The sequence below is a fragment of the Uranotaenia lowii genome, chromosome 2 (genome assembly GCF_029784155.1).
Source record: "Uranotaenia lowii strain MFRU-FL chromosome 2, ASM2978415v1, whole genome shotgun sequence".
NCBI lineage: Eukaryota > Metazoa > Arthropoda > Insecta > Diptera > Culicidae > Uranotaenia > Uranotaenia lowii.
In genome coordinates, this window is record NC_073692.1 from 62,494,676 (window position 1) to 62,506,993 (window position 12,318).

The following is a 12,318-nucleotide window of genomic DNA, read 5'->3' on the forward strand; positions in this document are numbered from 1 at the left end:
TTGTAATTTTTGTAATTTTTGTAATTTTTGTAATTTTTGTAATTTTTGTAATTTTTGTAATTTTTGTAATTTTTGTAATTTTTGTAATTTTTGTAATTTTTGTAATTTTTGTAATTTTTGTAATTTTTGTAATTTTTGTAGTTTTTGTAATTTTTGTAATTTTTGTAATTTTTGTAATTTTTGTAATTTTTGTAATTTTTGTAATTTTTGTAATTTTTGTAATTTTTGTAATTTTTGTAATTTTTGTAATTTTTGTAATTTTTGTAATTTTTGTAATTTTTGTAATTTTTGTAATTTTTGTAATTTTTGTAATTTTTGTAATTTTTGTAATTTTTGTAATTTTTGTATTTTTCGTAATTTTTGTAATTTTTGTAATTTTTGTAATTTTTGTAATTTTTGTAATTTTTGTAATTTTTGTAATTTTTGTAATTTTTGTAATTTTTGTAATTTTTGTTATTTTTGTAATTTTTGTTATTTTTGTAATTTTTGTAATTTTTGTTATTTTTGTAATTTTTGTAATTTTTGTAATTTTTGTCATTTTTGTAATTTTTGTAATTTTTGTAATTTTTGTAATTTTTGTAATTTTTGTAATTTTTGTAATTTTTGTATTTTTTGTAATTTGTGTAATTTTTGTAATTTTTGTAATTTTTGTAATTTTTGTAATTTTTGTAATTTTTGTAATTTTTGTAATTTTTGTAATTTTTGTAATTTTTGTAATTTTTGTAATTTTTGTAATTTTTGTAATTTTTGTAATTTTTGTAATTTTGTAATTTTTGTCATTTTTGTAATTTTTGTAATTTTTGTAATTTTTGTAATTTTTGTAATTTTTGTAATTTTTGTAATTTTTGTAATTTTTGTAATTTTTGTAATTTTTGTAATTTTTGTAATTTTTGTAATTTTTGTAATTTTTGTAATTTTTGTAATTTTTGTAATTTTTGTAATTTTTATAATTTTTGTAATTTTTGTAATTTTTGTCATTTTTGTAATTTTTGTAATTTTTGTAATTTTTGTAATTTTTGTAATTTTTGTAATTTTTGTAATTTTTGTAATTTTTGTAATTTTTGTAATTTTTGTAATTTTTGTAATTTTTGTAATTTTTGTAATTTTTGTAATTTTTGAAATTTTTGTAATTTTTGTCATTTTTGTAATTTTTGTAATTTTTGTAATTTTTGTAATTTTTGTAATTTTTGTAATTTTTGTAATTTTTGTAATTTTTGTATTTTTTGTAATTTTTGTAATTTATGTAATTTTTGTAATTTTTGTAATTTTTGTAATTTTTGTAATTTTTGTAATTTTTGTAATTTTTGTAATTTTTGTAATTTTTGTAATTTTTGTAATTTTTGTAATTTTTGTAATTTTTGTAATTTTTGTAATTTTTGTAATTTTTGTAATTTCTGTAATTTTTGTCATTTTTGTAATTTTTGTAATTTTTGTAATTTTTGTAATTTTTGTAATTTTTGTAATTTTTGTAATTTTTGTAATTTTTGTAATTTTTGTAATTTTTGTAATTTTTGTAATTTTTGTTATTTTTGTAATTTTTGTTATTTTTGTTATTTTTGTAAGTTTTGTAATTTTTGTTATTTTTGTAATTTTTGTAATTTTTGTAATTTTTGTAATTTTTGTTATTTTTGTAATTTTTGTAATAATTGTTATCTTTGTCATTTTTGTCATTTTTGTAATTTTTGTAATTTTTGTAATTTTTGTAATTTTTGTTATTTTTGTCATTTTTGTAATTTTTGTAATTTTTGTAATTTTTGTAATTTTTGTAATTTTTGTAATTTTTGTAATTTTTGTAATTTTTGTAATTTTTGTAATTTTTGTAATTTTTGTAATTTTTGTAATTTTTGTAATTTTAGTATTTTTTGTAATTTTTGTAATTTTTGTAATTTTTGTAATTTTTGTCATTTTTGTCATTTTTGTAATTTTTGTAATTTTTGTCATTTTTGTCATTTTTGTAATTTTTGTCATTTTTGTAATTTTTGTAATTTTTGTAATTTTTGTAATTTTTGTAATTTTTGTAATTTTTGTAATTTTTGTAATTTTTGTAATTTTTGTAATTTTTGTAATTTTTGTAATTTTTGTAATTTTTGTAATTTTTGTAATTTTTGTAATTTTTGTAATTTTTGTAATTTTTGTAATTTTTGTAATTTTTGTAATTTTTGTAATTTTTGTAATTTTTGTAATTTTTGTAATTTTTGTAATTTTTGTAATTTTTGCAATTTTTGTAATTTTTGTAATTTTTGTTATTTTGGTAATTTATGTAATTTTTGTAATTTTTGTTATTTTTTTTATTTTTGTAATTTTTGTAATTTTTGTTATTTTTGTAATTTTTGTTATTTTTGTAATTTTTGTAATTTTTGTAATTTTTGTAATTTTTGTAATTTTTGTAATTTTTGTAATTTTTGTAAATTTTGTTATTTTTGTAATTTTTGTAATTTTTGTAATTTTTGTAATTTTTGTAATTTTTGTAATTTTTGTAATTTTTGTAATTTTTGTAATTTTTGTAATTTTTGTAATTTTTGTAATTTTTGTAATTTTTGTAATTTTTGTAATTTTTGTAATTTTTGTAATTTTTGTAATTTTTGTAATTTTTGTAATTTTTGTAATTTTTGTAATTTTTGTAATTTTTGTAATTTTTGTAATTTTTGTAATTTTTGTAATTTTTGTAATTTTTGTAATTTTTGTAATTTTTGTAATTTTTGTAATTTTTGTAATTTTTGTAATTTTTGTAATTTTTGTAATTTTTGTAATTTTTGTAATTTTTGTTATTTTTTGTAATTTTTGTAATTTTTGTAGTTTTTGTAATTTTTGTAATTTTTGTAATTTTTGTTATTTTTGTAATTTTTGTCATTTTTGCCATTTTTGTTATTTTTGTCATTTATGTCATTTTTGTTATGTCATTTTTGTCATTTTTGTCATTTTTGTCATTTTTGTCATTTTTTTTCATTTTTGTCATTTTTGTCATTTTGTCATTTTTGTCATTTTGTCATTTTTGTCATTTTTGTCATTTTGGTCATTTTGTCATTTTTGTCATTTTTGTCATTTTTGTCATTTTTGTCATTTTTGTCATTTTTGTCATTTGTATTTTGTCATTTTTGTCATTTTGTCATTTTGTCATTTTGTCATTTTTGTCATTTTTGTCATTTTGTCATTTTGTCATTTTGTCATTTTTGTCATTTTTGTCATTTTTGTCATTTTGTCATTTTAGTCATTTTAGTCATTTTAGTCATTTTAGTCATTTTGTCATTTTTGTCATGTTTGTCATTTTAGTCATTTTTGTCATTTTTGTCAATTTTGTCATTTTTGTCAATTTTGTCATTTTTGTCGTTTTTGTCATTTTTGTCATTTTTGTCATTTTTGTCATTTTTGTCATTTTTGTCATTTTTGTCATTTTTGTCATTTTTGTCATTTTTGTCATTTTTGTCATTTTTGTCATTTTTGTCATTTTTGTCATTTTTGTCATTTTTGTCATTTTTGTCATTTTTGTCATTTTTGTCATTTTTGTCATTTTTGTCATTTTTGTCATTTTTGTCATTTTAGTCATTTTTGTCATTTTTGTCAATTTTGTCATTTTTGTCATTTTTGTCATTTTTGTCATTTTTGTCATTTTTGTCATTTTTGTCATTTTTGTCATTTTTGTCATTTTTGTCATTTTTGTCATTTTTGTCATTTTTGTCATTTTTGTCATTTTGTCATTTTTGTCATTTTTGTCATTTTTGTCATTTTGTCATTTTTGTCATTTTTGTCATTTTGTCATTTTTGTCATTTTTGTCATTTTGTCATTTTTGTCATTTTTGTCATTTTTGTCATTTTTGTCATTTTTGTCATTTTTGTCATTTTTGTCATTTTTGTCATTTTTGTCATTTTTGTCATTTTTGTCATTTTTGTCATTTTTGTCATTTTTGTCATTTTTGTCATTTTTGTCATTTTTGTCATTTTTGTCATTTTTGTCATTTTGTCATTTTTGTCATTTTTGTCATTTTGTCATTTTTGTCATTTTTGTCATTTTGTCATTTTTGTCATTTTTGTCATTTTTGTCATTTTTGTCATTTTTGTCATTTTTGTCATTTTTGTCATTTTTGTCATTTTTGTCATTTTTGTCATTTTTGTCATTTTTGTCATTTTTGTCATTTTGTCATTTTTGTCATTTTTGTCATTTTTGTCATTTTTGTCATTTTTGTCATTTTTGTCATTTTTGTCATTTTTGTCATTTTTGTCATTTTTGTCATTTTTGTCATTTTTGTCATTTTTGTCGATTTTTGTGATTTTTGTCATTTTTGTCATTTTTGTCATTTTTGTCATTTTGTCATTTTTGTCATTTTTGTCATTTTTGTCATTTGTCATTTTTGTCATTTTTGTCATTTTTGTCATTTTTGTCATTTTTGTCATTTTTGTCATTTTTGTCATTTTTGTCATTTTTGTCATTTTTGTCATTTTTGTCATTTTTGTCATTTTTGTCATTTTTGTCATTTTTGTCATTTTTGTCATTTTTGTCATTTTTGTCATTTTTGTCATTTTTGTCATTTTTGTCATTTTGTCATTTTTGTCATTTTTGTCATTTTTGTCATTTTTGTCATTTTTGTCATTTTTGTCATTTTTGTCATTTTTGTCATTTTTGTCATTTTGTCATTTTTGTCATTTTTGTCATTTTTGTCATTTTTGTCATTTTTTGTCATTTTTGTCATTTTAACATTTTTGTCATTTTTGTCATTTTGGTCATTTTTGTCATTTTTGTCATTTTGTCATTTTTGTCATTTTTGTCATTTTTGTCATTTTTGTCATTTTTGTCATTTTTGTCATTTTTGTCATTTTTGTCATTTTTGTCATTTTTGTCATTTTTGTCATTTTTGTCATTTTGGTCATTTTTGTCATTTTTGTCATTTTTGTCATTTTTGTCATTCTTGTCATTTTTGTCATTATTGTCATTTTTGGCATTTTTGTCATTTTTTTTGTTTTTTTATCATTAAGAAAAGCTTAAGATATTACGCATTTATGTTCGGAAAAAGTCCCCTCACGACACCCCTGCCCTGGTCTTATCAGCGTTAGTAAGGTAAAAGTTCTCGGTGTGTCCTTCCGTAGGTGGCAACATACACAATACATGATTTGATCAAAAAATGTCTGAAACGAAAAAAACTGCTGCACCAGCTGGTTATCGTTTGCTCGTGGGAAGTTAGGAAGAGAACGAATAATTTTTGTAATTTTTGTAATTTTTGTAATTTTTGTAATTTTTGTAATTTTTGTAATTTTTGTAATTTTTGTAATTTTTGTAATTTTTGTAATTTTCGTAATTTTTGTAATTTTTGCAATTTTGTAATTTTTGTAATTTTTTGTTATTTTGGTAATTTATGTAATTTTTGTAATTTTTGTAATTTTTTTTATTTTGTAATTTTTGTAATTTTGTTATTTTTGTAATTTTTGTTATTTTTGTAATTTTTGTAATTTTTGTAATTTTTGTAATTTTTGTAATTTTTGTAATTTTTGTAATTTTTGTAATTTTGTAAATTTTTGTAATTTTTGTAATTTTTGTAATTTTTGTAATTTTTGTAATTTTTGTAATTTTTGTAATTTTTGTAATTTTTGTAATTTTTGTAATTTTTGTAATTTTTGTAATTTTTGTAATTTTTGTAATTTTTGTAATTTTTGTAATTTTTGTAATTTTTGTAATTTTTGTAATTTTTGTAATTTTTGTAATTTTTGTAATTTTGTAATTTTTGTAATTTTTGTAATTTTTGTAATTTTTGTAATTTTTGTAATTTTTGTAATTTTTGTAATTTTTGTAATTTTTGTAATTTTTGTAATTTTTGTAATTTTTGTAATTTTTGTTATTTTTGTAATTTTTGTAATTTTTGTAATTTTTGTAATTTTTGTAATTTTTGTTATTTTTTGTAATTTTTGTAATTTTTGTAGTTTTTGTAATTTTTGTAATTTTTGTAATTTTTGTTATTTTTGTAATTTTTGTCATTTTTGTCATTTTTGTTATTTTTGTCATTTATGTCATTTTTGTCATTTTTGTCATTTTTGTCATTTTTGTCATTTTTTTCATTTTTGTCATTTTTGTCATTTTTGTCATTTTTGTCATTTTTGTCATTTTTTGTCATTTTGGTCATTTTGGTCATTTTTGTCATTTTTGTCATTTTTGTCATTTTTGTCATTTTTGTCATTTTTGTCATTTTTGTCATTTTTGTCATTTTTGTCATTTTTGTCATTTTTGTCATTTTTGTCATTTTTGTCATTTTTGTCATTTTTGTCATTTTTGTCATTTTTGTCATTTTTGTCATTTTTGTCATTTTAGTCATTTTAGTCATTTTAGTCATTTTAGTCATTTTTGTCATTTTTTGTCATGTTTGTCATTTTAGTCATTTTTGTCATTTTTGTCAATTTTGTCATTTTTGTCAATTTTGTCATTTTTGTCGTTTTTGTCATTTTTGTCATTTTTGTCATTTTTGTCATTTTTGTCATTTTTGTCATTTTTGTCATTTTTGTCATTTTTGTCATTTTTGTCATTTTTGTCATTTTTGTCATTTTTGTCATTTTTGTCATTTTTGTCATTTTTGTCATTTTTGTCATTTTTGTCATTTTTGTCATTTTTGTCATTTTTGTCATTTTTGTCATTTTTGTCATTTTAGTCATTTTTGTCATTTTGTCAATTTTGTCATTTTTGTCATTTTTGTCATTTTTGTCATTTTTGTCATTTTTGTCATTTTTGTCATTTTTGTCATTTTTGTCATTTTTGTCATTTTTGTCATTTTTGTCATTTTTGTCATTTTTGTCATTTTTGTCATTTTTGTCATTTTTGTCATTTTTGTCATTTTTGTCATTTTTGTCATTTTTGTCATTTTTGTCATTTTTGTCATTTTTGTCATTTTTGTCATTTTTGTCATTTTTGTCATTTTTGTCATTTTTGTCATTTTTGTCATTTTTGTCATTTTTGTCATTTTTGTCATTTTTGTCATTTTGTCATTTTTGTCATTTTTGTCATTTTTGTCATTTTTGTCATTTTTGTCATTTTTGTCATTTTTGTCATTTTTGTCATTTTTGTCATTTTTGTCATTTTTGTCATTTTGTCATTTTTTGTCATTTTTGTCATTTTTGTCATTTTTGTCATTTTTGTCATTTTTGTCATTTTTGTCATTTTTGTCATTTTTGTCATTTTTGTCATTTTTGTCATTTTTGTCATTTTTGTCATTTTTGTCATTTTTGTCATTTTTGTCATTTTTGTCATTTTTGTCATTTTTGTCATTTTTGTCATTTTTGTCATTTTTGTCATTTTTGTCATTTTTGTCATTTTTGTCATTTTTGTCATTTTTGTCATTTTTGTCATTTTTGTCATTTTTGTCATTTTTGTCATTTTTGTCATTTTTTCATTTTTGTCATTTTTGTCATTTTTGTCATTTTTGTCATTTTTGTCATTTTTGTCATTTTTGTCATTTTTGTCATTTTTGTCATTTTTGTCATTTTTGTCATTTTTGTCATTTTTGTCATTTTTGTCATTTTTGTCATTTTTGTCATTTTTGTCATTTTTGTCATTTTTGTCATTTTTGTCATTTTTGTCATTTTTGTCATTTTTGTCATTTTTGTCATTTTTGTCATTTTTGTCATTTTTGTCATTTTTGTCATTTTTGTCATTTTTGTCATTTTTGTCATTTTTGTCATTTTTGTCATTTTTGTCATTTTTGTCATTTTTGTCATTTTTGTCATTTTTGTCATTTTTGTCATTTTTGTCATTTTTGTCATTTTTAACATTTTTGTCATTTTTGTCATTTTGGTCATTTTGTCATTTTTGTCATTTTTGTCATTTTTGTCATTTTTGTCATTTTTGTCATTTTTGTCATTTTTGTCATTTTTGTCATTTTTGTCATTTTTGTCATTTTTGTCATTTTTGTCATTTTTGTCATTTTTGTCATTTTTGTCATTTTGGTCATTTTTGTCATTTTTGTCATTTTTGTCATTTTTGTCATTTTTGTCATTCTTGTCATTTTTGTCATTATTGTCATTTTTGGCATTTTTGTCATTTTTTTGTTTTTTTATCATTAAGAAAAGCTTAAGATATTACGCATTTATGTTCGGAAAAGTCCCCTCACGACACCCCTGCCCTGGTCTTATCAGCGTTAGTAAGGTAAAAGTTCTCGGTGTGTCCTTCCGTAGGTGGCAACATACACAATACATGATTTGATCAAAAAATGTCTGAAACGAAAAAAACTGCTGCACCAGCTGGTTATCGTTTGCTCGTGGGAAGTTAGGAAGAGAACGAATTGTGATATTCCCGGGCTTAAGGCGCATGTCCGTTGAGACCTACCAGGCAGGGGCGCCATTGAGAATCGGCGCCATGCCACCCTGCCCCATTTTCCACCCATTGATTGCTGGGGACGCGACCAGATGGGGCGAGCTTTATCGATCGTTGCTGTTGCACACATCACATGTAGCTGGAGATGGCTAGCCTGAGCTTGCCGAAGGGCATCTGTACGGAACGGAGTGTTTTCGTCTCTCGGATGGGTCGGACGAGAGTTGGTTGAAAATGGTTCGAGGAAGTTTGACGCGCGTGGAGGTAGGTCACGGGAAAAGCGCAACAGGAGTCGTAAAGTTATGGCCGAGAGAGAGGAAGAGGAAAAAAGCATTCCTCCTACGCACAAACACAAACAACAGGACAGGACTGTGTTTGCTCTCTCATACAATGATTTCATTCAGCTTTTGGTTCGGTTTTGGCTTGCTTGTAGGTAGTTGATTGCTCTGCTCGTACGTCATCATAAGCGCCCGATTCCTTCCGGGCTGTGCGGGGGTAGCTTTTGCTTGGTCCTAAGTGAGACGGTTCTGTTAATAGTAATTCGGATCCAGTGGGGAATGGTCGTGAGCTGGGCCAAGCTGCGGCCAAACAGTTAGCGGATTAGTTTTGTGTTAATGAAATAGTTGGTACAGTACAGTGAATAGTTATTTTTGTGCAATAGCTGGTGCTTGAGGTGGAAAAAATCGTTTGCATCAACCAGCTACCATATGGAGCAAAAAAGGCACACCATGTGGCTCCATAGAGGAACTCTCCAGAAATGTTCGCTCTTTCCAGAGCCGGATTTACGCTTAGGGGAGGCTAGAGTGAAAAAATGAAAGAACTGTTTATTGAAACTTGAAATGAGTTAAGCATTCTTCATTTTCAACTATAGGTTCTGAAAAAACATTTAACTTGAACTTGGGTTGCATTGCTTGTAAAACTCAAGTCGCAAGTGTATTGTGAAAGAGTTAAACATGTGTGAATACAGCATACATTTAGGGGTAAAAAATACCACAAAAAATCTTTTAGCTGTAATTATAAAAGTTATTGTTTGGATGGATGAAATTTCATGATGAAAACAATCATATTCCAGCAAATGGATACGAGATTTAAAAGGTGAATCTTTGATTTGCATTTTGATTTATTTTAGCCCAGACTGAATTAAAAAAATATTTATTTAAAAAAAATGTAGTTTTCTGGAAAACATTTTTACACCAACAGTTTATGGAAAGGACAATCAAAGCAATATAAAGTTTGTAGGTGATATTATTAAGCCGATGCGTCATACTGGATAAGGTTTTTTAAGGCATTGAAAAATGTAAACATTTGTACATCTATTGCTCGATTTTTTATATTTTCAATGCGATTCAAAACCTTAAAAAAACTACCTCGCGATGAGAGAAACATCATTTTGTTACCATTAAACGAATTCATTTTAAGAATTATATTAAAATAGAAATTGAATAAGTGTTGTGGTATACAAATTTTGCATCTATCCCTGCCATTGCATGATGCCCCTTTTGACGGTATCTATCTTGTTCATTAACTGATCTATACAAAAAATAACGTTTGACTAAACCATAATCAGTCACTGTAAAAAAGTTTGAAAAGTGGCGTTTATTGACACATTAGATTCATCACATATGATACACAGAATTGTGACGAATTTTCAATTTTCAAGGGTAGCCATTTTTAGAATTTTCTAGCTCCAAACCCCCCTCCCCTCCCCTGGGTGATATTTTAGGGGAAATAAGATTGAAACTTTTAGTGTTTTGAGAAACCCCTAAATCAGGCTCAATTGGAATGTATTCAGGTATGAATCAAAATAAGAATTGAAAATCTGATATCATAACTGAAAATTTAAAACACTAATCTACACTAATGCAAAATTTGGTATCAGTTTCCATGTTTAAGATTCAGAATACATATGTACTTAGGTTCGTTATTGAGATTCGAACTGAAACTTTTGAAATTTGAAAACAAAGCAAATTATTCCAATATTGTAAAATAAGATTTTAACGCCGCTGATAATTTCTATCTTTAATTTCTGTATTTTTATTCAGATTTAAATTGTGATGTGTAATCTAAATTGAGATTATAAACATAGCATCAAAAATCGTTGAATGTAAAACCAATTTTTTTAATCGTCTCTGAAAATTAAAAATCCTTTTACCGATGTCTTTCGACAATTTTCTCCTATAGAACTTGCCAGTTGTTAAACCTCTATTGTTAGTTTCGGTTACCATCTACAGTATTATTAAAATTAAAAAATGTTACCAGAAGATGAAACATTCTGATTTGTAAATAATTCTGTCTTTAATTCCAAGTTTGTATTTCTGAGCATTCCAGATGGCCCGGTTCTACCCCGAATTTTTAAAAGAAAAAAATGGAAAAAGCTCGTTGGACAAAATATTGAGGAAAAAAAAAATTCGGAGTTATCCAAAACATTAGATAAATCTAAACCAATTCTCAAATTTTGTTGGTTGTTTGTTAAATGAACTTACCATCGTTATTTGGAACTGTGAAATTAGATTTTAACGTAGTTGATATGCTATGAAAAAAATCTCTAGAATTATTGTAAGAAATAGGTACCGTAAAACGGGGTAAGTTTTATCAACATGAAATTTTTCAACATGATATCAATAACTAAGTCTAAAGTTTCAATATCAGAAAACTTTTTTCTACGTTTAAAAACCTTTAAGATGAGTTTTAAATAGGGAAAAACTTGGTTTCTTTGTTATAAATATCAAATGTAAGTAAAAAGGTATTTTCAAAATTATTAAATATCTATTTTTTCGAAGGCTCGCAAACAAACACCCTTCCTGATGAAATCAAAGCGTTTAAAAGCAAACAGGTTGGTTTGTGTGAGAGCTCAACTTTTTTTCTTAGTAAATGTATTGATTTGTTTTTTTTTTGTATAAGTTTGAGGTAAATTTTTGATATTTAAAAAAATAGGAACAGTTTCCAAGAATTAGCCAGTCTAGGACAAAATGTTAGGAACCCTATCAAATGGTAAAGTTTAAAAGAAAAAACAAAAACGGAATAGTGCGAGGGCCAAGGGAATTGAATTGGCAAAATTGAAAGGCAAATTTTCATAGGTTTATGTAGTAAAAATTTTATTAGTTATGCAACATCTATGTCCATCTGAAACCAACATATATGGTAAGCGTTTATTTTATTTGTTTCACTTGGTTAAAAATATTTTAAATGTATCGAACTGCCTTAGCAATTGATTAACTAGTATTTTTAAATATAATGAAGCTGTTTTGTATCCCTTATGATCAAGAAAACGCGTTAAAATCGTCTAAATACAGACTGATCAATGTTACCCCAAAAATTCAAATTCCAAGCAGAGACTAAATCGATTTTTAAATCAAATTTAAAGTTAAAAAAGTGATCAATCTTACGCCAGATTACGGTACCTGGAATTTGAAAGGATTAGGTTGGATACTGCCAGTTTTCGAGTTAATTTTTTTTAAACTTTGAATCCGGATTTTGCTAGCTTTTTTGGATAAAAATGCCCGTATGCCAAAAAATTTGAAGCAATGTAAAAAATTAGTCAAATCGTCGTTTTTTCAACTCTTATGATTTGTTATTGCAAAAGTATAAGATAAAATAAATTTGAAATGATTATTATTCACTTTCATTTGTGTAAAATTATTGTATTCTATGTTTCTGTTCGCTTTAAAGTTCACTATACAAAAAAAAAAACCTACAAGCAGACTTTCATGTCGAAACAATATCTGAAAACGTCTATGTTTAATAATCAAAATAAGAATCATCAATGAAAATTTTTGAATAATAATTTTTAATCTATTACATAAGACAAATGAAAAACGGAATGTGAAGGAAGTTTATACCTCTTCAAATAAGTTTTGCAAAATATACTTTATTTGTGATCTTCTTTTACTATGTAGGTGTCTTTTTTGGAAAGATAATAAATAAAAAACAGCTTCTTTGAAAGTTTGTCACATTCTAGTAAAGATTATTCCCTATCCAACGATAGGGTTCTATGATCGTGGAATCTAGAACAACTTTTTTTTGAAGATTTTCGAACA

General features: G+C 23.5%; 1 protein-coding gene across 4 annotated transcripts in view; it reads left to right on the forward strand.

Annotated features, from left to right (window-relative positions):
* Positions 1-8,765: 8,765 nt before the first annotated feature.
* LOC129748752 (receptor-type tyrosine-protein phosphatase-like N) overlaps positions 8,766-12,318 on the forward strand; it is a 128,895-nt gene continuing 125,342 nt past the window's right edge. Inside the window, exon 1 of one of the 4 annotated variants that reach the window (XM_055743484.1) lies at positions 8,766-8,907. The gene's annotated coding sequence lies outside the window, so the exon portion shown is untranslated. The remainder of the gene's footprint in view (positions 8,908-12,318) is intronic. The other 3 variants (XM_055743483.1, XM_055743482.1, XM_055743485.1) reach the window with 3 other exon arrangements.